Consider the following 22,824-nt stretch of genomic DNA (forward strand, 5'->3'; position numbering starts at 1 on the left):
GGAGGGAGGAGGAAGGAAGGAGGGGTAGGGAGGGGGAAGGAAGGAAGGAGGGGGAGGGAGGGGGGAAGGGGAGGGGAGAGAGAGAGGAAGGAGTGAGAGAGTGTGAGCGCGGGCGTGTGAGAGAGTGTGAGCGCGGGGGTGTGAGAGAGAGAGCGAGCGAGGGCTGGGGTGTGTGAGAGAGCGAGTGAGCGCTGGGGTGTGTGAGAGTGAGCGCTGGGGTGTGTGAGAGTGAGCGCTGGGGTGTGTGAGAGCGAGCGAGGGGGTGTGTGAGAGCGAGCGAGGGGGTGTGTGAGAGCGAGCGAGGGGGTGTGTGAGAGCGAGCGAGGGGGTGTGTGAGAGCGAACGAGGGGGTGTGTGAGAGCGAGCGAGGGGGTGTGTGAGAGCGAGCGAGGGGGTGTGTGAGAGCGAGCGAGGGGGTGTGTGAGAGCGAGCGAGGGGGTGTGTGAGAGCGAGCGAGGGGGTGTGTGAGAGCGAGCGAGGGGGCGTGAGAGAGAGAGCGAGCGAGGGGGCGTGAGAGAGAGAGCGAGCGAGGGGGCGTGAGAGAGAGAGCGAGCGAGGGGGCGTGAGAGAGAGAGAGCGAGCGAGGGGCGTGAGAGAGAGAGAGCGAGCGAGGGGGCGTGAGAGAGAGAGAGCGAGCGAGGGGGCGTGAGAGAGAGAGAGCGAGCGAGGGGGCGTGAGAGAGAGAGAGCGAGCGAGGGGGCGTGAGAGAGAGAGAGCGAGCGAGGGGGCGTGAGAGAGAGAGAGCGAGCGAGGGGGCGTGAGAGAGAGAGAGCGAGCGAGGGGGCGTGAGAGAGAGAGAGCGAGCGAGGGGGCGTGAGAGAGAGAGAGCGAGCGAGGGGGCGTGAGAGAGAGAGAGCGAGCGAGGGGGCGTGAGAGAGAGAGAGCGAGCGAGGGGGCGTGAGAGAGAGAGAGCGAGCGAGGGGGCGTGAGAGAGAGAGAGCGAGCGAGGGGGCGTGAGAGAGAGAGAGCGAGCGAGGGGGCGTGAGAGAGAGAGAGCGAGCGAGGGGGCGTGAGAGAGAGAGAGCGAGCGAGGGGGCGTGAGAGAGAGAGAGCGAGCGAGGGGGCGTGAGAGAGAGAGAGCGAGCGAGGGGGCGTGAGAGAGAGAGAGCGAGCGAGGGGGCGTGAGAGAGAGAGAGCGAGCGAGGGGGCGTGAGAGAGAGAGAGCGAGCGAGGGGGCGTGAGAGAGAGAGAGCGAGCGACGGGGGCGTGAGAGAGAGAGAGCGAGCGAGGGGGCGTGAGAGAGAGAGAGCGAGCGAGGGGGCGTGAGAGAGAGAGAGCGAGCGAGGGGGCGTGAGAGAGAGAGCGAGCGAGGGGGCGTGAGAGAGAGCGAGCGAGGGAGGGGGCGTGAGAGAGAGAGAGCGAGCGAGGGGGCGTGAGAGAGAGAGAGCGAGCGAGGGGGCGTGAGAGAGAGAGAGCGAGCGAGGGGGCGTGAGAGAGAGAGAGCGAGCGAGGGGGCGTGAGAGAGAGCGAGCGAGCGAGGGGGCGTGAGAGAGAGCGAGCGAGCGAGGGGGCGTGAGACAGAGCGAGCGAGCGAGGGGGCGTGAGACAGAGCGAGCGAGCGAGGGGGCGTGAGAGAGAGCGAGCGAGCGAGGGGGCGTGAGAGAGAGCGAGCGAGCGAAGGGGGCGTGAGAGAGAGCGAGCGAGCGAGGGGGCGTGAGAGAGAGCGATGCGAGCGAGGGGGCGTGAGAGAGAGCGAGCGAGCGAGGGGGCGTGAGAGAGAGCGAGCGAGCGAGGGGGCGTGAGAGAGAGCGAGCGAGCGAGGGGGCGTGAGAGAGAGCGAGCGAGCGAGGGGGCGTGAGAGAGAGCGAGCGAGCGAGGGGGCGTGAGAGAGAGCGAGCGAGCGAGGGGGCGTGAGAGAGAGCGAGCGAGCGAGGGGGCGTGAGAGAGAGCGAGCGAGCGAGGGGGCGTGAGAGAGAGCGAGCGAGCGAGGGGGCGTGAGAGAGAGCGAGCGAGCGAGGGGGCGTGAGAGAGAGCGAGCGAGCGAGGGGGCGTGAGAGAGAGCGAGCGAGCGAGGGGGCGTGAGAGAGAGCGAGCGAGCGAGGGGGCGTGAGAGAGAGCGAGCGAGCGAGGGGGCGTGAGAGAGAGCGAGCGAGCGAGGGGGCGTGAGAGAGAGCGAGCGAGCGAGGGGGCGTGAGAGAGAGCGAGCGAGCGAGGGGCCGTGAGAGAGAGCGAGCGAGCGAGGGGGAGTGAGAGAGAGCGAGCGAGCGAGGGGGCGTGAGAGAGAGCGAGCGAGCGAGGGGGCGTGAGAGAGAGAGCGAGCGAGCGAGGGGGCGTGAGAGAGAGCGAGCGAGCGAGGGGGCGTGAGAGAGAGCGAGCGAGCGAGGGGGCGTGAGAGAGAGCGAGCGAGCGAGGGGGCGTGAGAGAGAGCGAGCGAGCGAGGGGGCGTGAGAGAGAGCGAGCGAGCGAGGGGGCGTGAGAGAGAGCGAGCGAGCGAGGGGGCGTGAGAGAGAGCGAGCGAGCGAGGGGGCGTGAGAGAGAGCGAGCGAGCGAGGGGGCGTGAGAGAGAGCGAGCGAGCGAGGGGGCGTTGAGAGAGAGCGAGCGAGCGATGGGGGCGTGAGAGAGAGCGAGCGAGCGAGGGGGCGTGAGAGAGAGCGAGCGAGCGAGGGGGCGTGAGAGAGAGCGAGCGAGCGAGGGGGCGTGAGAGAGAGCGAGCGAGCGAGGGGGCGTGAGAGAGAGCGAGCGAGCGAGGGGGCGTGAGAGAGAGCGAGCGAGCGAGGGGGCGTGAGAGAGAGCGAGCGAGCGAGGGGGCGTGAGAGAGAGCGAGCGAGCGAGGGGGCGTGAGAGTGAGCGAGCGAGGGAGGGGGCGTGAGAGAGAGCGAGCGAGGGAGGGGGCGTGAGAGAGAGCGAGGAGCGAGGGGGCGTGAGAGAGAGCGAGGGAGCGAGGGGGCGTGAGAGAGAGCGAGGGGGCGTGAGAGAGAGCGAGCGAGCGAGGGGGCGTGAGAGAGAGCGAGCGAGCGACGGGGGCGTTGAGAGAGAGCGAGCGAGCGAGGGGGCGTGAGAGAGAGCGAGCGGAGCGAGGGGGGCGTGAGAGAGAGCGAGCGAGGGGGCGTGAGATGAGAGCGAGCGAGCGTGCGTAGGAGAGAGCGAGCGAGCGAGGGGGCGTGCGAGAGAGCGAGCGAGCGAGGGGGGCGGTGAGAGAGAGGCGAGCGAGGCGAGGGGGGCGTGAGAGAGTGCGAGCGAGCTGAGGGGGGCGTGAGAGAGAGCGAGCCGAGCGGAGTGTCGAGAGAGAGAGCGAGCGAGCGAGGGGCGTGAGAGAGAGCGAGCGAGCGTGGGGCGTGATGAGAGAGAGCGAGCGAGCGAGGGGGCGTGAGAGAGGAGCGATGCGGCGAGGGGCGTGAGAGAGGAGCGAGCGATGGGGGCGTGAGGAGAGAGCGAGGGCGACGGGCGTGAGGAGAGAGCGAGCGAGCGAGGGGGGGCGTGAGGAGAGAGCGGCGAGCGAGGGGGGCGTGAGAGAGAGCGAGCGAGCGAGGGGGCGTGAGAGAGAGCGAGCGAGCGAGGGGGCGTGAGAGAGAGCGAGCGAGCGAGGGGGCGTGAGAGAGAGCGAGCGAGCGAGGGGGCGTGAGAGAGAGCGAGCGAGCGAGGGGGCGTGAGAGAGAGCGAGCGAGCGAGGGGGCGTGAGAGAGAGCGAGCGAGCGAGGGGGCGTGAGAGAGAGCGAGCGAGCGAGGGGGCGTGAGAGAGAGCGAGCGAGCGAGGGGGCGTGAGAGAGAGCGAGCGAGCGAGGGGGCGTGAGAGAGAGCGAGCGAGCGAGGGGGCGTGAGAGAGAGCGAGCGAGCGAGGGGGCGTGAGAGAGAGCGAGCGAGCGAGGGGGCGTGAGAGAGAGCGAGCGAGCGAGGGGGCGTGAGAGAGAGCGAAGCGAGCGAGGGGGCGTGAGAGAGAGCGAGCGAGCGAGGGGGCGTGAGAGAGAGCGAGCGAGGGAGGGGGCGTGAGAGAGAGCGAGCGAGGGAGGGGGCGTGAGAGAGAGCGAGCGAGGGAGGGGGCGTGAGAGAGAGCGAGCGAGGGAGGGGGCGTGAGAGAGAGCGAGAGCGAGGGGGCGTGAGTGAGCGAGAGCGAGGGAGAGCGAGCGAGGGGGGCGGTGAGAGAGAGCGAGCGAGCGAGGGGTGAGTGAGAGCGAGCGGGCGGCGGGGGCGTGAGAGAGCGAGAGCGAGGGGGCGTGAGAGAGCGAGAGCGAGGGGGCGTGAGAGAGCGAGAGCGAGGGGGCGTGAGAGAGCGAGAGCGAGGGGGCGTGAGAGAGAGCGAGGGGGCGTGAGAGAGAGCGAGGGGGCGTGAGAGAGAGCGAGGGGGCGTGAGAGAGAGCGAGGGGCGCGTCTGAGAGAGCGAGCGAGGGGGCGTGAGAGAGAGCGAGGGGGCGTGAGAGAGAGCGAGCGAGGGGGCGTGAGAGAGAGCGAGCGAGGGGGCGTGAGAGAGAGCGAGCGAGACGAGAGCGAGCGAGCGAGGGGGCGTGAGAGGAGAGCGAGCGAGGGGGTCGTGAGAGAGCTAGCGAGGCGAGGGGGCGTGAGAGAGAGCGAGCGAGCAGGGGGCGTGAGAGAGAGCGAGCGAGGCGAGGGGGGAGTGAGAGAGAGCGAGCGAGCGAGGGGGCGTGAGAGAGAGAGCGAGCGAGCGAGGGGGCGTGTGAGAGAGCGAGCGAGCGAGGGGGCGTGAGTAGAGAGCGAGCGAGCGAGGGTGGCGTGGGAGAGAGAGCGAGCGAGCGAGGGGCGAGAGAGAGAGCGAGCGAGCTGAGGGGGCGTGAGAGAGAGCGAGCGAGCGAGGGGGCGTGAGAGAGAGCGCGCGAGCGCGGGGGGCGTGAGAGAGAGCGAGCGTGCGAGGGGGCGTGAGAGAGAGCGAGCGAGCGAGGGGGGCGTGAGAGAGAGCGAGCGAGCGAGGGGGCGTGAGAGAGAGGCGAGCGAGCGAGGGGGGGCGTGAGATGAGAGCGAGCGAGCGAGGGGGGCGTGAGAGAGAGCGAGCGAGCGAGGGGGGCGTGAGAGAGAGCGAGCGAGCGAGGGGGCGTGAGAGAGAGCGAGCGAGCGAGGGGGGCGTGAGAGAGAGCGAGCGAGCGAGGGGGCGTGAGAGAGAGCGAGCGAGCGAGGGGGCGTGAGAGAGAGCGAGCGAGCGAGGGGGCGTGAGAGAGAGCGAGCGAGCGAGGGGGCGTGAGAGAGAGCGAGCGAGCGAGGGGGCGTGAGAGAGAGCGAGCGAGCGAGGGGGGCGTGAGAGAGAGCGAGCGAGCGAGGGGGCGTGAGAGAGAGCGAGCGAGCGAGGGGGCGTGAGAGAGAGCGAGCGAGCGAGGGGGCGTGAGAGAGAGCGAGCGAGCGAGGGGGCGTGAGAGAGAGCGAGCGAGCGAGGGGGCGTGAGAGAGAGCGAGCGAGCGAGGGGGCGTGAGAGAGAGCGAGCGAGCGAGGGGGCGTGAGAGAGAGCGAGCGAGCGAGGGGGCGTGAGAGAGAGCGAGCGAGCGAGGGGGCGTGAGAGAGAGCGAAGCGAGCGAGGGGGCGTGAGAGAGAGCGAGCGAGCGAGGGGGCGTGAGAGAGAGCGAGCGAGCGAGGGGGCGTGAGAGAGAGCGAGCGAGCGAGGGGGCGTGAGAGAGAGCGAGCGAGCGAGGGGGCGTGAGAGAGAGCGAGCGAGCGAGGGGGCGTGAGAGAGAGCGAGCGAGCGAGGGGGCGTGAGAGAGAGCGAGCGAGCGAGGGGGGCGTGAGAGAGAGCGAGCGAGCGAGGGGGGCGTGAGAGAGAGCGAGCGAGCGCGGGGGGCGTGAGAGAGAGCGAGCGAGCGAGGGGGCGTGAGAGAGAGCGAGCGAGCGAGGGGGGCGTGAGAGCGAGCGAGCGAGCGAGGGGGCGTGAGAGCGAGCGAGCGAGCGAGGGGGCGTGAGAGCGAGCGAGCGAGCGAGGGGGCGTGAGAGCGAGCGAGCGAGGGTGCGTGAGGGAGCGAGGGGCGAGCGGAGGGGGGGGCGTGAGAGCGAGCGAGCGAGGCGTAGGGGGGCGTGAGAGCGAGCTGAGCGAGCGAGGGGGGCGTGAGGAGCGAGCGAGCGAGGGCGGGGCGTGAGAGCGAGCGAGCGAGCGAGGGGGCGTGAGAGCTGAGCGAGCGAGCGAGGGGGGCGTGAGAGCGAGCGAGCGAGCGAGGGGCGTGAGAGCGAGCGAGCGAGCGAGGGGGCGTGAGAGCGAGCGAGCGGAGCGAGGGGCGTGAGAGCGACGAGCGAGCGAGGGGCGTGAGAGCGAGCGAGCGAGCGAGGGGGCGTGAGAGCGAGCGAGCGAGCGAGGGGGCGTGAGAGCGAGCGAGCGAGCGAGGGGGCGTGAGAGGAGCGAGCGAGCGAGGGGGGCGTGAGAGCGAGCGAGCGAGCGAGGGGGCGTGAGAGCGAGCGAGCGAGCGAGGGGGCGTGAGAGCGAGCGAGCGAGCGAGGGGGCGTGAGAGCGAGCGAGCGAGCGAGGGGGCGTGAGAGCGAGCGAGCGAGCGAGGGGGGGGCGTGAGAGCGAGCGAGCGAGCGAGGGGGCGTGAGAGCGAGCGAGCGAGCGAGGGGGCGAGAGAGCGAGCGAGCGAGCGAGGGGGCGTGAGAGCGAGCGAGCGAGCGAGGGGGCGTGAGAGCGAGCGAGCGAGCGAGGGGGCGTGAGAGCGAGCGAGCGAGCGAGGGGGCGTGAGAGCGAGCGAGCGGCGAGGGGTCGTGAGAGCGAGCGCGAGCGGGTGCGTGAGAGCGAGCGAGCGAGCGAGGGGGCGTGAGAGCGAGCGAGCGAGCGAGCGAGGGGGCGTGAGAGCGAAAAGCGAGCGAGCGAGGGGAGCGTGACGTGCGAGCGAGCGAGGAGGGGGGTGAGAGCGAGCGAGCGTGCGAGGGGGCGTGAGAGCGAGCGAGCGAGCGAGGGGGCGTGAGAGCGAGCGAGCGGCGAGGGGGGCGAGGAGAGCGAGCGAGCGAGGGGGCGTGAGAGCGAGCGAGCGAGGGGGCGTGAGAGCGAGCGAGCGGGCGTGAGAGCGAGCGAGCGGGCGTGAGAGCGAGCGAGGGGGCGTGAGAGCGAGCGAGGGGGCGTGAGAGCGAGCGAGGGGGCGTGAGAGCGAGCGAGCGAGGGGGCGTGAGAGCGAGCGAGGGGGCGTGAGAGCGAGCGAGCGAGGGGGCGTGAGAGCGAGCGAGCGAGGGGGCGTGAGAGCGAGCGAGCGAGCGAGGGGGCGTGAGAGCGAGCGAGCGAGGGGGGCGTGAGAGAGAGCGAGCGAGGGAGGGGGCGTGAGATTGAGCGAGCGAGGGACGGGGCGTGAGAGAGAGCGAGCGAGCGAGGGGGCGTGAGAGAGCGAGCGAGCGAGGGGGCGTGAGAGAGAGCGAGGGAGGGGGCGTGAGAGAGAGCGAGGGAGCGAGGGCTGGAGAGAGAGCGAGGGAGCGAGGGCTGGAGAGAGAGCGAGGGTGCGAGGGCTGGAGAGAGAGCGAGGGAGCGAGGGCTGGAGAGAGAGCGAGGGAGCGAGGGCTGGAGAGAGAGCGAGGGAGCGAGGGCTGGAGAGAGAGCGAGGGAGCGAGGGGGCGTGAGAGAGAGCGAGGGAGCGAGGGGGCGTGAGAGAGAGCGAGGGAGCGAGGGGGCGTGAGAGAGAGCGAGGGAGCGAGGGGGCGTGAGAGAGAGCGAGGGAGCGAGGGGGCGTGAGAGAGAGCGAGGGAGCGAGGGGGCGTGAGAGAGAGCGAGGGAGCGAGGGGGCGTGAGAGAGAGCGAGGGAGCGAGGGGGCGTGAGAGAGAGCGAGGGAGCGAGGGGGCGTGAGAGAGAGCGAGGGAGCGAGGGGGCGTGAGGGGGCGTGAGGGAGGGGAGCGAGGGGGCGTGAGGGAGCGAGGGGGCGTGATGGAGCGAGGGGGCGTGAGGGAGCGAGGGGGCGTGAGGGAGCGAGGGGGCGTGAGGGAGCGAGGGGGCGTGAGAGAGCGAGGGGGCGTGAGGGAGCGAGGGGGCGTGAAAGAGCGAGCGAGGGGCGTGAGAGAGCGAGCGAGGGGCGTGAGAGAGCGAGCGAGGGGGCGTGAGAGCGTGCGAGGGGGGCTGAGAGCGTGCGAGGGGGCGTGAGAGCGTGCGAGGGGGTGTTATTGCGTGCGAGGGGGCGTGGGTGAGGGAGGGGGCGTGAGAGGTGGGGGGAAGTGTGGGGAGAGAGGGTGAGGGGAAGTGTGGGGAGAGAGGGGGCGGAGAAGTGTGGGGAGAGAGGGGGAGGGGAGGTGTGGGGGGAGAGAGGGGGAGGGGAGGTGTGGGGGGAGAGAGGGGGAGGGCGAGTGTGGGGGGAGAGAGGGGGAGGGCGAGTGTGGGGGGAGAGAGGGGGAGGGGAAGTGTGGAGGGAGAGAGGGGGAGGGGAAGTGTGGAGGGAGAGAGGGGGAGGGGAATGGAGGGAGAGAGAGGGGAGGGTAATGGAGGGAGAGAGGGGGAGGGGAATGGAGGGAGAGAGAGGGGGAGGGGAAGTGTGGAGGGAGAGAGGGGGAGGGCAAGTGTGGAGGGAGAGAGGGGGAGGGCAAGTGTGGAGGGAGAGAGGGGGAGGGCAAGTGTGGAGGGAGAGAGGGGGAGGGCAAGTGTGGAGGGAGAGAGGGGGAGGGCAAGTGTGGAGGGAGAGAGGGGGAGGGCAAGTGTGGAGGGAGAGAGGGGGAGGGCAAGTGTGGAGGGAGAGAGGGGGAGGGCAAGTGTGGAGGGAGAGAGGGGGAGGGCAAGTGTGGAGGGAGAGAGGGGGAGGGCAAGTGTGGAGGGAGAGAGGGGGAGGGCAAGTGTGGAGGGAGAGAGGGGGAGGGCAAGTGTGGAGGGAGAGAGGGGGAGGGCAAGTGTGGAGGGAGAGAGGGGGAGGGCAAGTGTGGAGGGAGAGAGGGGGAGGGCAAGTGTGGAGGGAGAGAGGGGGAGGGCAAGTGTGGAGGGAGAGAGGGGGAGGGCAAGTGTGGAGGGAGAGAGGGGGAGGGCAAGTGTGGAGGGAGAGAGGGGGAGGGCAAGTGTGGAGGGAGAGAGGGGGAGGGCAAGTGTGGAGGGAGAGAGGGGGAGGGCAAGTGTGGAGGGAGAGAGGGGGAGGGCAAGTGTGGAGGGAGAGAGGGGGAGGGCAAGTGTGGAGGGAGAGAGGGGGAGGGCAAGTGTGGAGGGAGAGAGGGGGGAGGGCAAGTGTGGAGGGAGAGAGGGGGAGGGCAAGTGTGGAGGGAGAGAGGGGGAGGGCAAGTGTGGAGGGAGAGAGGGGGAGGGCAAGTGTGGAGGGAGAGAGGGGGAGGGCAAGTGTGGAGGGAGAGAGGGGGAGGGCAAGTGTGGAGGGAGAGAGGGGGAGGGCAATGGAGGGGAGAGAGGGGGAGGGCAAGTGTGGAGGGAGAGAGGGGGAGGGCAAGTGTGGAGGGAGAGAGGGGGAGGGCAAGTGTGGAGGGAGAGAGGGGGAGGGCAAGTGTGGAGGGAGAGAGGGGGAGGGCAAGTGTGGAGGGAGAGAGGGGGAGGGCAAGTGTGGAGGGAGAGAGGGGGGAGGGCAAGTGTGGAGGGAGAGAGGGGGAGGGCAAGTGTGGGGGGAGAGAGGGGGAGGGCAAGTGTGGGGGGAGAGAGGGGGAGGGCAAGTGTGGGGGGAGAGAGGGGGAGGGCAAGTGTGGGGGGAGAGAGGGGGAGGGCAAGTGTGGGGGGAGAGAGGGGGAGGGCAAGTGTGGGGGGAGAGAGGGGGAGGGCAAGTGTGGGGGGAGAGAGGGGGAGGGCAAGTGTGGGGGGAGAGAGGGGGAGGGCAAGTGTGGGGGGAGAGAGGGGGAGGGCAAGTGTGGGGGGAGAGAGGGGGAGGGCAAGTGTGGGGGGAGAGAGGGGGAGGGCAAGTGTGGGGGGAGAGAGGGGGAGGGCAAGTGTGGAGGGAGAGAGGGGGAGGGCAAGTGTGGGGGGAGAGAGGGGGAGGGCAAGTGTGGAGGGAGAGAGGGGGAGGGCAAGTGTGGAGGGAGAGAGGGGGAGGGCAAGTGTGGAGGGAGAGAGGGGGGAGGGCAAGTGTGGGGGGAGAGAGGGGGAGGGCAAGTGTGGGGGGAGAGAGGGGGAGGGCAAGTGTGGGGGGAGAGAGGGGGAGGGCAAGTGTGGGGGGAGAGAGGGGGGAGGGCAAGTGTGGGGGGAGAGAGGGGGAGGGCAAGTGTGGAGGGAGAGAGGGGGAGGGCAAGTGTGGAGGGAGAGAGGGGGAGGGCAAGTGTGGAGGGAGAGAGGGGGAGGGCAAGTGTGGAGGGAGAGAGGGGGAGGGCAAGTGTGGAGGGAGAGAGGGCAAGTGTGGAGGGAGAGAGGGGGAGGGGAAGTGGGGGGGGGAGAGGGAGGGGGGGTGAAGTGGGGGGGAGAGAGAGGGGGGGGGGAAGTGGGGGGGGAGAGAGAGGGGGGGGGGGGAGTGGGGGGGGAGAGAGAGGGGGGGAAGTGGGGGGGGAGAGGGGAGAGAGGTGGGGGGAAGTGGGGGGGAGCGAGGGGGGGGGAAGTGGGGGGGGAGAGAGAGGGGTGGGGAAGTGGGGGGGGAGAGAGAGGGGGGGAAGTGGGGCGGGAGAGGGGAGAGAGGTGGGGGGAAGTGGGGGGGGAGCGAGGGGGGGGGAAGTGGGGGGGAGAGAGAGGGGGGGAAGTGGGGGTGTGGAGAGAGAGAGGGGGGGGAAGTGGTGGGGGAGGGAGAGAGACAGAGAGAGAGTGTGGGGAGAGGGGAAGTGTGGGGAGAGGGGAAGTGTGGGGAGAGGGGAAGTGTGGGGAGAGGGGAAGTGTGGGGAAGTGGAGAGAGAGAGAGGGGGGGGAAGGAGAGAGGGAGGGGGTGAAGGAGAGAGGGAGGGGGTGGAAGGAGAGGGGGGGGGAAACGAGAGAGGGGGGGAAGGAGAGAGGGCGGGGGGGAAGGAGAGAGGGCGGGGGGGAAGGAGAGAGGGAGGGGGGTAGGAGAGAGGGGGGGGGTAGGAGAGAGGGGGGGGGTAGGAGAGAGGGGGGGGGGAAGGAGAGAGGGGGGGGAAGGAGAGAGGGAGGGGGGGGAAGGAGAGAGGGAGGGGGGGGAAGGAGAGAGGGGGGGGGGGAAGGAGAGAGGGGGGGGGAAGGAGAGAGGGAGGGGGGGGAAGGAGAGAGGGAGGGGAAGTGGGGGGGAGAGAGAGAGGGGAAGTGGGGGGGGGAGAGAGAGAGAGGGGAAGTGGGGGGTAGAGAGAGAGAGGGGGGAAGTGGGGGGGTAGAGAGAGAGAGAGGGGAAGTGGTGGGGGAGAGAGAGAGAGAGGGGAAGTGGGGGGATAGAGAGAGACAGAAGGGAAGTGGGGGGGGAGAGAGAGAGAGAGAGAGAGAGGGGAAGTGGTGGGGGAGAGAGAGAGAGGGGAAGTGGGGGGGGAGAGAGAGAGGGAGGGGAAGTGGGGGGGGGAGAGAGAGAGGGAGGGGAAGTGGGGGGGGAGAGAGAGAGAGAGGGGAAGTGGGGGGGGAAGAGAGAGAGGGGAAGTGGGGGGGAGAGAGAGAGAGAGGGAAGTGGGGGGGGAGAGAGAGAGAGAGGGGAAGTGGGGGGGGGGAGAGAGAGAGAGAGGGGAAGTGGGGGGGGGGAGAGAGAGAGAGAGGGGAAGTGGGGGGGGAGAGAGAGAGAGAGAGAGGGGAAGTGGGGGGGGGAGAGAGAGAGAGAGAGAGAGGGGAAGTGGGGGGGGGAGAGAGAGAGAGAGGGGAAGTGGGGGGGAGAGAGAGAGGGAAGTGGGGGGGACAGAGAGAGGGGAAGTGGGGGGGAGAGAGAGGGGAAGTGGGGGGGGGAGAGAGAGAGAGAGGGGAAGTGGGGGGGGAGAGAGAGAGAGAGGGGAAGTGGGGGGGGGGAGAGAGAGAGAGAGGGGAAGTGGGGGGAGAGAGAAAGGGGAAGTGGGGGGAGAGAGAGAGGGTGGAAGCAGAGAGAGAGGGGAAGTAGAGAGAGAGGGAGAGAGAGAGGGGAAGTGGGGGGAGAGAGAGAGAGAGAGAGGGGAAGTGGGGGGAGAGAGAGAGAGAGAGGGGAAGTGGGGGGAGAGAGAGAGAGAGGGGAAGTGGGGGGAGAGAGAGAGAGAGGGGAAGTGGGGGGAGAGAGAGAGGGGAAGTGGGGGGAGAGAGGGGAAGTGGGGGGAGAGAGAGAGAGGGGAAGTGGGGGGAGAGAGAGGGGAAGTGGGGGGAGAGAGAGGGGAAGTGGGGGGAGAGAGAGGGCAAGTGGGGGAGAGAGGGGGCAAGTGGGGGAGAGAGGGGGCAAGTGGGGGAGAGAGGGGGCAAGTGGGGGAGAGAGGGGGCAAGTGGGGGAGAGAGGGGGCAAGTGGGGGAGAGAGGGGGCAAGTGGGGGAGAGAGGGGGCAAGTGGGGGAGAGAGGGGGCAAGTGGGGGAGAGAGGGGGCAAGTGGGGGAGAGGGGGGGCAAGTGGGGGAGAGGGGGGGCAAGGGGAGTGAGGGGGGGCAAGGGGAGTGAGGAGAGGGGGGAAGGGGAGTGAGGAGAGGGGGGAAGGAGAGCGAGAGAGGGGGGAAGGAGAGCGAGGGGGGGGGGAGAGTGAGAGAGTGGGGGGGAAGGGGAGGGAGTGAGAGAGAGAGGGGGGGAAGGGGAGGGAGTGAGAGTGAGAGAGGGGGGGAAGGGGAGGGAGAGAAAGAGGGAGGGGGAAGGGGAGGGAGAGAGAGAGAGGGGGTAAGGGGAGGAAGAGAGAGAGAGAGGGGGAAGGGGAGGGAGAGAGAGAGAGAGAGAGGAGGGAAGAGGAGGGAGAGAGGGAGAGGGGAAGGGGAGGAAGAGAGAGAGAGAGAGGGGGAAGGGGAGGGAGAGAGAGAGAGAGGGGGGGAAGGGGAGGGAGTGAGAGAGAGAGGGGGGGAAGGGGAGGGAGTGAGAGAGAGAGGGGGGGAAGGGGAGGGAGTGAGAGAGAGAGGGGGGGAAGGGGAGGGAGTGAGAGAGAGAGGGGGGGAAGGGGAGGGAGTGAGAGAGAGAGGGGGGGAAGGGGAGGGAGTGAGAGAGAGAGGGGGGGAAGGGGAGGGAGTGAGAGAGAGAGGGGGGGAAGGGGAGGGAGTGAGAGAGAGAGGGGGGGAAGGGGAGGGAGTGAGAGAGAGAGGGGGGGAAGGGGAGGGAGTGAGAGAGAGAGGGGGGGAAGGGGAGGGAGTGAGAGAGAGAGGGGGGGAAGGGGAGGGAGTGAGAGAGAGAGGGGGGGAAGGGGAGGGAGTGAGAGAGAGAGGGGGGGAAGGGGAGGGAGTGAGAGAGAGAGGGGGGGAAGGGGAGGGAGTGAGAGAGAGAGGGGGGGAAGGGGAGGGAGTGAGAGAGAGAGGGGGGGAAGGGGAGGGAGTGAGAGAGAGAGGGGGGGAAGGGGAGGGAGTGAGAGAGAGAGGGGGGGAAGGGGAGGGAGTGAGAGAGAGAGGGGGGGAAGGGGAGGGAGTGAGAGAGAGAGGGGGGGAAGGGGAGGGAGTGAGAGAGAGAGGGGGGGAAGGGGAGGGAGTGAGAGAGAGAGGGGGGGAAGGGGAGGGAGTGAGAGAGAGAGGGGGGGAAGGGGAGGGAGTGAGAGAGAGAGGGGGGGAAGGGGAGGGAGTGAGAGAGAGAGGGGGGGAAGGGGAGGGAGTGAGAGAGAGAGGGGGGGAAGGGGAGGGAGTGAGAGAGAGAGGGGGGGAAGGGGAGGGAGTGAGAGAGAGAGGGGGGGAAGGGGAGGGAGTGAGAGAGAGAGGGGGGGAAGGGGAGGGAGTGAGAGAGAGAGGGGGGGAAGGGGAGGGAGTGAGAGAGAGAGGGGGGGAAGGGGAGGGAGTGAGAGAGAGAGGGGGGGAAGGGGAGGGAGTGAGAGAGAGAGGGGGGGAAGGGGAGGGAGTGAGAGAGAGAGGGGGGGAAGGGGAGGGAGTGAGAGAGAGAGGGGGGGAAGGGGAGGGAGTGAGAGAGAGAGGGGGGGAAGGGGAGGGAGTGAGAGAGAGAGGGGGGGAAGGGGAGGGAGTGAGAGAGAGAGGGGGGGAAGGGGAGGGAGTGAGAGAGAGAGGGGGGGAAGGGGAGGGAGTGAGAGAGAGAGGGGGGGAAGGGGAGGGAGTGAGAGAGAGAGGGGGGGAAGGGGAGGGAGTGAGAGAGAGAGGGGGGGAAGGGGAGGGAGTGAGAGAGAGAGGGGGGGAAGGGGAGAGAGAGAGAGAGGGCAGGGGAGAGAGAGAGAGATGGGGGCAGGGGAGAGAGAGAGAGATGGGGGCAGGGGAGAGAGAGAGAGAGAGGGGGAAGGGGAGAGAGAAAGAGAGAGGGGGGGAAGGGGAGAGAGAGAGAGAGGGGGGGGAGGGGAGAGTGAGAGATGGTGGTAAGGGGGGGAAGTGGAGAGTGAGAGTGGTAAGGAAGGAAGCGTCGAGATAGGGGACGGGAGGAGGTGGCAGGGAAAGTGAGGGGGGGAGGCTGAAAGGGAAGGAGGGACAGGGGGAGTGGATGGGAGGGACCAAGGGAGAGGGAGTAAGGGTGGGAAGGATTGGGGGGTGGTGGGGGGGCGTGGGGGTGAAGTGAGGGACCGGTGGGGCATCCGGATTCGAGAGAACATTCCTACATATTTGAAGCATTGACTGTTTCTGTCTCTACAGATGCCAGACCTGCTGAGTTTTTCCAGCATTTTTTGCCTTTATTTCAGATTTCCAGCATTTTTTGCTTTTATTTCAGATTTCCAGCATCTGCAGTGTTTTGCTTTCATCTTACTGTTCCAGTACTGACCTCTGGAGTACCTCTCTTCATACCTTTCTGTGGTTTGAAAAAGTGCCATTCAACATTACTCTTTCCTGTCAATCGCCAAACATTGTGTCCATGCTGCCACTTTTTTTCGTTCTTGGGATGTGGGCATCACATCATATTTCAAAGTCAGGATGATGAGTAGCTTGGAGGCGAGCTTCCAGGTGGTGGCGTTCCTATCTGTCTGCTGCCCTTGTCCTTCTAGATGTTATAAGTTGTAGGTTTAGAAGATGATGTCTAAAGAGCCTTGGTGAGTTCCTGTAGTGCGTCTTGTAGATGGCACACACTGCTGATACTGTGCATTGGTGGTGGAGGGCGTGAATGTTTGTGGAAAGGTTGAAGGGGTACCGATCAAGTGGGCTTTGTCCTGGATGGTGTTGAGAGCTACACTCATCCAGGCAAATGGAGAGTATTCCATCACACTCCTGACCTGTGCCTTGTAGATGGTAGACGTACTTCGGTGAATCAGGAGGATTCCTAGCCTCTTGTAGCCATAATATTTATATGGCTGGTCCAGGTCAGTTTTTGGACAATGGTAGCCCCCAGAATGTTGATTGTGGCGGATTCAGTGATGGTAATGCCATTCAATGTCAAGGGACGATGGTTAGATTCTCTCTTGTTGGAGATGGTCATTGCCTGATACTTGTGTGGCACAAATGTTACTTGCCACTTGTCAACCCAAGCCTTGAAATTGTCTAGGTCTTGCTGTATTTGGACATGGACTGCTTCAGCATCTGAGGTGTTGCGAATGGTGCTGAACATTGTGCAATCACCAGCGCACATCCCCACTTCTGACCTTATGATGGAAGGAAGGTCAATGATGAAGCAGCTGAAGATGGTTTGGCCCAGGACACTACCCTGAGAAACTCCTGCAGTGATGTCCTGGAACTGAAATGATTGTCATTAGATGACAATCCCTTTTGTTCCATGGGCTTCTACTTTACTGAAAAACCTGTTATGTAGCACTTTTTAAAATGCGTTTTAGAAGCCCATGTACATCTCATCAATCCTCTGTCCTATCTCATTGTCTTTTACAAATTTGTGTTGACTTTCCCTAATTAATTCACAATTGTCCAAGTAACTATTAATTTTGTCTTGGACTAGCATTTTCTAAAGCTTTCTCACTGCTGAGATTAAATTAACTGGTCTGTAGTTGCTTACACTTTGAAGGTGGGTGTAACTTATCCAGTATTTAGGGAGATTGGAAGATTGTGGCCAGTACTTCCGGAATTTCCATCCTTGCTCCCTCAGCATCCTCTGGTGTATCCCATCTGGTCCTGGTGACATAACTTTGTGTAACTAGTCTTTTTAACTCCTCATCTATCAATTTTTATCCGATTTAGCCTCTTCAACTCCCTGCTTTTCCTGTATGGTTTATGTAGCATATTCCTTGTTAAAGATAGATTCAATGCTCATTTAGTACCTCAGGTGGGAGGTAAGTAGGATGCCTCTTTGGAACACGATGAGATTGAGATTCCCAATTTGTTAGTCGTCTTCTACTAGCATTTACTTGCTTTGCTGAGCTAGGAGCTTTGGTGTTTGATTTGGTCTGATGTGTTGGCGGGGTACACGCATTGAAACTGAGATAGAACAGTAACCATAATATCTCCATGAACACTTTTCTCAAAAGCAAAATATTATTGCTAAATCAGTACACCAGTAGAATTGGTTTTGAGCCCCAATCTTAATTTGGGGGGTGCTAGTGTGAGGTGAGTGGCAATCCTGAAGAGATTTGTACTCCAGGCCTCTTTTCTAAATTGAATGCCCAACTCCCAACTGATCCGAGTGGGAATCAGTACCTGTCATCTGCTGGACAACAGATCTCATCCAAAACCTAGTGAGCTGTTTTTGAAGTCTGAGACTACGTGTGCTATTTGGGATTGTTTGTTGATGTAAGTTTAGTATTGCTGTGTATGTCATATGCAATAAAAGGTTTTCATAACATTTATAATTGAGTAGATTAGTGTACTATCTTTGAAAAGAACCCAAGCATGGTGTGCATTCTGCCTGTGACATTAGAGGCTGAGCTATAATTAAATCAATAGGTACCTTTATGCCTGTTACATTTGGAGTTCTGTTCACTAGAGTTAAGAGAATGTAATTCCTGCCTTTCCCATGGCAAGGAATATCTATTGTGATCCATTAGAAGAAAATGCAGGCCTATTTCACATTCATTAGCAATCTTAGTAAATTGTGCTGTGGATTGAACTAGAAAAGTGGCCAAGAAATTTTAGACCATACCATGTGACCAGGTAGGAATAACCTTTGGTTGGCAGCTTAATTCTTTACTTCTGTCATTGCACAGGAGAAGTTTATTTAAAATATCATTCTCTAATATTCATTCTCTGTCGTACTGGAAATGTATTTCAATCTCAGCGTCATATTCCTGACCTGTGCTTTGTAGATGGTGGGCAGCTTTGGGGAGTCAGGAGGTGAGTTACTTGCCGCAGGATTCTTAGCCTCTGAAGAGCTCTTGTAGCCATAGTATTTATATGGCTAGTCTAGTTCAGTTTCTGGTCAATGGTGATCCCCAGGATGTTGATAGTGAGGGGTTCAGTGATGGTAATGCCATTGAATGTCATGGCGCGGTGGTTAGATTTTCTTGTTGGAGATGGTCATTGCCTGGCACTTGAGGCATGAATGTTAATTGCCACTTGTCAGCTCAAGCCTGGATATTTTCCAGATCTAACTGAAGCAGTCAATGTCCAAATGCAGCATCTGAGTCGTCGTGAATGATGCTGAATATTGTGCAATCATCAGCGAACATTCCCATTTCTGACCCCATGATGGAAGGAAGGTCATTGATGAAACAACTGAAGATGGTTGGGCCTAGGACACTACTGAGGAACTCCTGCAGTGACATCCTGGAACTGAGATGATTATCCTTAGATAGTCACAAGATGACAACCCCTTTTGTTCCATGGGCTTCTACTTTGCTGAAAAACACTAGTCACATGGTTCTGGGTTCAAGACGCACTCAGGACAAAAATCAAGGTTGTCACTCTGGTGCAGTACTGACTGAGTTGTCTTTTGGACGAGATGTTAAACCGAGGCCCTTTCTACCTGCTTGGGTGGACATGAAAGACCCCATGGCACTATTTTTAAGAAAAGCAGGGGAGATATCCCCAGTATTCTGACCAATATTTATCCCTTAATCAACATCAGAAAAAGCATAATCATTTGGTCATTATCACATTGCTGTTTGTGGGGTTTGTAGCAAATTGGCTGCCACGTTTCATATATGTCAAGTATTTCATGGAAAGCACTATATAAATACAAGTAGTTTTTTCTTTAGTATGAGAAGCACATTTAACGTTTCCGACTCAAATGCAGATTGTCACCGTGTGAAGAATGATATTTACAGTAGCCACAACTTTTTTTTATTCATTCATGGGATGGGTGCTTCACTGGCTGGGCCAGCATTTATTGCCCATCCCTAGTTGCCCTTGAGGAGGTGGTGCTGAGCTGTCTTTGTGAGCCAGTAGGTGTGCATACAGTGCTGTTAGGAAGGGAGTTCCAGGATTTTGACCCAGCAAAAGTGAAGGAATGATGACATATTTCCAAGTCAGGATGGTGAGTGGCTTGGAGGGAAACTTCCAGGTGGTGGTGTTCCCATCTAGCTGCTGCCCTTGTCCTTCTAGATGTAGCGGTCTTGGGTTTGGAAGGTGCTGCCTAAGGAGGCTTGGTGAGTTTCTGCAGTGCATCTTGTAGATGGTACACACTGCTGCTACTGTGCATTGGTTGAGGAGGGAGTGAAGTGAATATGCTGCCAATCAAACAGTCTGTTTTGTCCTGGATGGTATCGAGCTTCGTGAGCGTTGTGGGAGCTGCACTCATCCAGGCAAGTGGGGAGTATTCTATTACACTCCTGACTTGTTTCTTGTAGGTGGGGGGCAGCCTTTGGGGAGTCAGGAGTTGAGTTACCTGCTGCAGGATTCCTAGTCTCTGACCTGCTGTGTTAGCTACAGTATTTACATGGCGAGTCCAGTTCAGTTTCTGGTAATTGGTATCCCCCAGGATGTTGATAGTGGGGGATAGTGATGGTAATGCCATTGAACGTCAAGAGGCGATTAAAAACAAAAAACTGCGGATGCTGGAAATCCAAAACAAAAACAATTACCTGGAAAAACTCAGCAGGTCTGGCAGCATCGGCGGAGAAGAAAAGAGTTGACGTCTCGAGTCCTCGTGACCCTTCAACAGAACTGAGTGAAATCTTGTCGAAATGCCTTGCTCCTCTCTGCGACAAGATTTCACTCAGTTCTGTTGAAGGGTCATGAGGACTCGAAACATCAACTCTTTTCTTCTCCGCCGATGCTGCCAGACCTGCTGAGTTTTTCTAGGTAATTCTGTTTTTGTCAAGGGGCGATGTTCTGGTTAACAGTTTCATCCCTTGAAAGTTTGAAACTTTTCAGTGTAGGATCTGATGGGTCATGGAGTCTGTCATCTTTGTGCTGCCTTTAATTTGGTATCATGCTCCTCCAGTGTTATGGTTTTGAGGTCAGGGAAATTTCTTGCACTAATGCACAACCTCAAATGCTATGTGGTGAAAGGTTGTTTACCTGGAGCACCAAGAGGGGTGCAGAGTTGCTGAGAGGTATCTAAACTCCAAGTTGCCTGCAAGTTTCTTTTGATTGTGAGTGTGCCATTTGGAAAAATAAAGTGAATACCCCATGTTGGATGCCACTTGATTAAAATAATTTTTAGAACTTATCAAAGTGGCTGGGAATGAGATATAGTATGGCAAAGAAATTTGTATGAAACTTCATTTTCCAGAGCGAAGGAATTAAACTTACTTTCATCAAAGACTTAACCCCAATTAAATAATGATCAGGTGTTAAATTTGGCAAAGTCCCAAATCTAGTTATTGCTGAATATTCCATCAGAGAAAACAGAAGATGAGTCTGTAAATACACTGCTAGTGCTAGAAATTCCCAATCTGTTGTGTTTCCAGTAGATAGTCTTCTCTTGTGTACAAGCCCAGTGCAAATGTAATCTTGGGGGTATGAGTGAGGAGGTGGGGGTACAAAAAAATCAGTGAAAGCTGCTTTCTAAGATGACAGACCAATGTTTCCACAATAGGCCTTAAATAAGATCAGCACAGAGTTTGAAAATGGATCACCACATGCTACAACTGTTTAGTTTCAAAGCAGATAAGCGGTGTCCATCATTGAAAATGATGCACCTGTGACTCAGAGCAGCTGGTGTTATTACTTTAGCATCTAGTTCCAAAAATGGTTCTGCTTTATTAAAAATAACTGGTTTCCATTGATAGTTAATTTGGCAGAACAAATAAAGCTGCCAAACTACCAGGAGTGAAGATTTGTAGGTGAGTATTTGGAAGCAAGTATGGTGCATGGGGTACACAAGGGACTAAATGGTATAGAGGTTAAACACATTTTTAAGAAGTAGCATATCAGTATTATTTACCACACAGTCTGTGCCATGTGGCTTTTTAAAGCAAAAAAAATTCTAATGAGCTGAAAAGAAGAATGATAAAGGGAGCACTCCATCGCATTTATTATTCCAGTGTTAAAACTAGACAGAAGTATTAGTTTGTGGAGAGTATACATTGGCCGTAGATTAGGAATTAGAAATGGGAGCGTAATGTGAAGAGTAGGTCATTCAGCCCTTTGAGCCTGCTCTACCCTTCAACCAGACCATGGCTGATCATCTACCTCAACGGCACTTTCCTGTGCTATCCCTTTATCCCTTGATATTTTAATATCTAGAAATCTATCCATCTGTCTTGAACATACTCAAGAACTGAACTTCCAAAGCCCTCTTGGAGTAGAGAATTCCAAAGATTCATCAACCTCTGAGTGAAGAAATTGCTCCTTGTCTCAGTCTTAAAAGGTCCACCCCTTCTGGTTCTAGATCCCTCAGCTAGAGAAAACATCCTTCCTGCATCTACCCTGTTGTGCCAACTAAGAATTTTGTAAGTTTCAATGAGATCATCTCTTATCCTTCAAAATTCTAGAGAATATATGTCCAGTTTTCCCAAGCTGTCCTCCTAGGATAATCCTGCCATCCCAGGAATAGTGTGGTGAACCTATATAATTACAAATCCTGAAGCCCTATTTTCTCAGCTAAATGAAGTGCAAAATTGTTCGAGTGCCAACAGGGGCAACCTCCAGCAATATGTCAGCACTATTACTCTACCAATTTACATTGATATATTTGTTTACTATTTGGTGTTCCTTATGTTCGTTGGAGGAACTGGGTAATGTTTTCAGAAGGTGTTACTTAGGTTACTTGCCTGTGGCAGGGCAGGATGAGTTAGAATTTGAAGACTGTTCTGATGCAAAATGTAACAAGTAAAAATATGTTCTCCGGAATTTTGTTTTGGTAATGCTAAAGACCCTAATCCATGTCCCAAATTGGTCAAAGCTGATAAATAGGTCTTTTTCAGGTTGGCAAACTAATTAGTGGAGTGCCACAGGGATCAGTGCTGGGGCCTTAACTATTTACAATTAATATTAATGACCTGGATGAAAGGATTGTATTGTAACCAAATTTGCTGCTGATATAAGGATAGGTAGAAAAGCAGGTTGTGGGAAGGGTTATAGATAGGATGAGTGAGTGGGCAAAAATTTGGCAGATGGAGTATAATGTGAGGTTGTTCATTTTGGCAGGAAGAATAGAAAAGCAGAATATTATTTCAATGGGGAGAGACAGTGCAGAATTACTGCAGTGGAGCAGGATCTGGGTGTCTTGTACATGAATCCTGAAAAGTCAGCATGCAAATACAGCAATTAATTAGAAGGCTGATGGAATGTTGGCCTTTATTGCGAGGTGGATGGAATATTAAAGTAGCAAAGTCTTGCTACAGCTGTACTGGGTATTGGTGAGACCACATGTGGAGTATTGTATGCAGGTTTGTTCTCCTTAATATAAGGAGAGATATACTTGTATTGAAGGCAGTTCAGAGAAGGTTTGCTAGGCTGATTCCTGGGATGAAGGGGTTTAGGGGTTGTCTTATGGGGAAAGGTTGGGCCTGTCCTCACTGGAGTTTAGAAGAATGAGGAGATCTAACGAAACAAGATTCTGAGGGGGTTTGATAGGGTAGATACTAAGAGGATATTTCCCCTTTTGGGAGAATCTAGAACTGGGGGCACAGTTTTAAAATGAGGGGGCTCCCATTTAAAATTGAGATGAGGACTTGGATGGGAGCCTGTAGGTGATCATGTTCCCACTGTGTTTGATGTTGTTGTCCTGGTGGTAGGGGCCATGGGTTTGGAAAGTGTAGTCGAAGGAGCCCTGGTGAGTTGCTGAAGTGCATCTTATAGTTGGCGCGCGCTGCTGCCACTGTGCACCAGTTTGTGGAGGGAGTGAATGTTTATGATGATGAATGGGGTGCTGATCAAGTGGACTGCTTTGTACTGAATGGTGTTGAATTTCTTGAGTGTTAGAGCTGCACTCGGGCAAGTGGAGAGTATTCTATCACGGTCTTGGCTTGTTCCTTGTGTTATGACAGGATGGGAGAGTGCATGAATTATCAAGCCCCACTACTCTACAAGTACTCTACAAGGCTGTACAAGTAATATAAATGTTAAATTTTCTCACCGATGTGGCCAATTGTGTACCTATACTTCTAGTACCCAGAAGAAAAGAGACTCTTACCAGGCTTCTTTCAAAAAACTGAATTAATATTTTAAAACAAACTTCTTTTAACAAAAACAAAAATAGCTGGAAAAACTCAGATTTCCAGCATCCACAGTATTTTGCTTTTATTACTTTTAACAAGTTGCAAATACTAATTAACACAAATTGTAATTGGGCAGTACATTTATCTATCTCTTCTTAAAGAATCCCCCCAGCATGCACGCAGGCACACACCCAGCCAAAGGACGGACAGTCTCTGCGGAGATGGGCTTTGGAGAATGGGAGTTATAAAACAAAGAATAAAGTTGATGGGGTGAGAACGCACCTGAGTCAAGTGAATTGGAATCAAATGTTGGCAGAAAAGGCGGTGGGTGAACAATGGGCCACCTTTAAAGATAATTTATTGCAGGCAATGTCATTGTATATTCCCTTGAAGGGAAAGGTAGGACAAATAAATCCAGAGCGCCCTGGATGACGAGAGAGAGAGGTGAGGATGAAAAGAAAGAAGCACATGTGCAACAGATGTCAGGCTATAAGACATAGGAACAGAAGTGGGCCATTCAACCCATCGAGTCTGCTCTGCCATTCAATGAGATCATGGCTGATCTGACAATCCTCAGTTCCATTTTCCTGCTTTTTCCCCATAACCCATAATTCCCTTACCGATTAAAAACCTGTCTATCTCAACATTGAATATACCTAGTGACCCAGCCTC

The 22,824-nt window shown here is 59.2% G+C and overlaps 1 protein-coding gene across 2 annotated transcripts in view; it reads left to right on the plus strand.

Annotated features, from left to right (window-relative positions):
- Positions 1 to 22,824, plus strand: part of pcif1 (phosphorylated CTD interacting factor 1) — a 496,521-nt gene that overhangs the window by 5,488 nt on the left and 468,209 nt on the right. The gene's annotated exons all lie outside the window — the stretch shown is intronic.

This window comes from Carcharodon carcharias, chromosome 14 (genome assembly GCF_017639515.1).
Source record: "Carcharodon carcharias isolate sCarCar2 chromosome 14, sCarCar2.pri, whole genome shotgun sequence".
NCBI classification, from domain to species: domain Eukaryota; kingdom Metazoa; phylum Chordata; class Chondrichthyes; order Lamniformes; family Lamnidae; genus Carcharodon; species Carcharodon carcharias.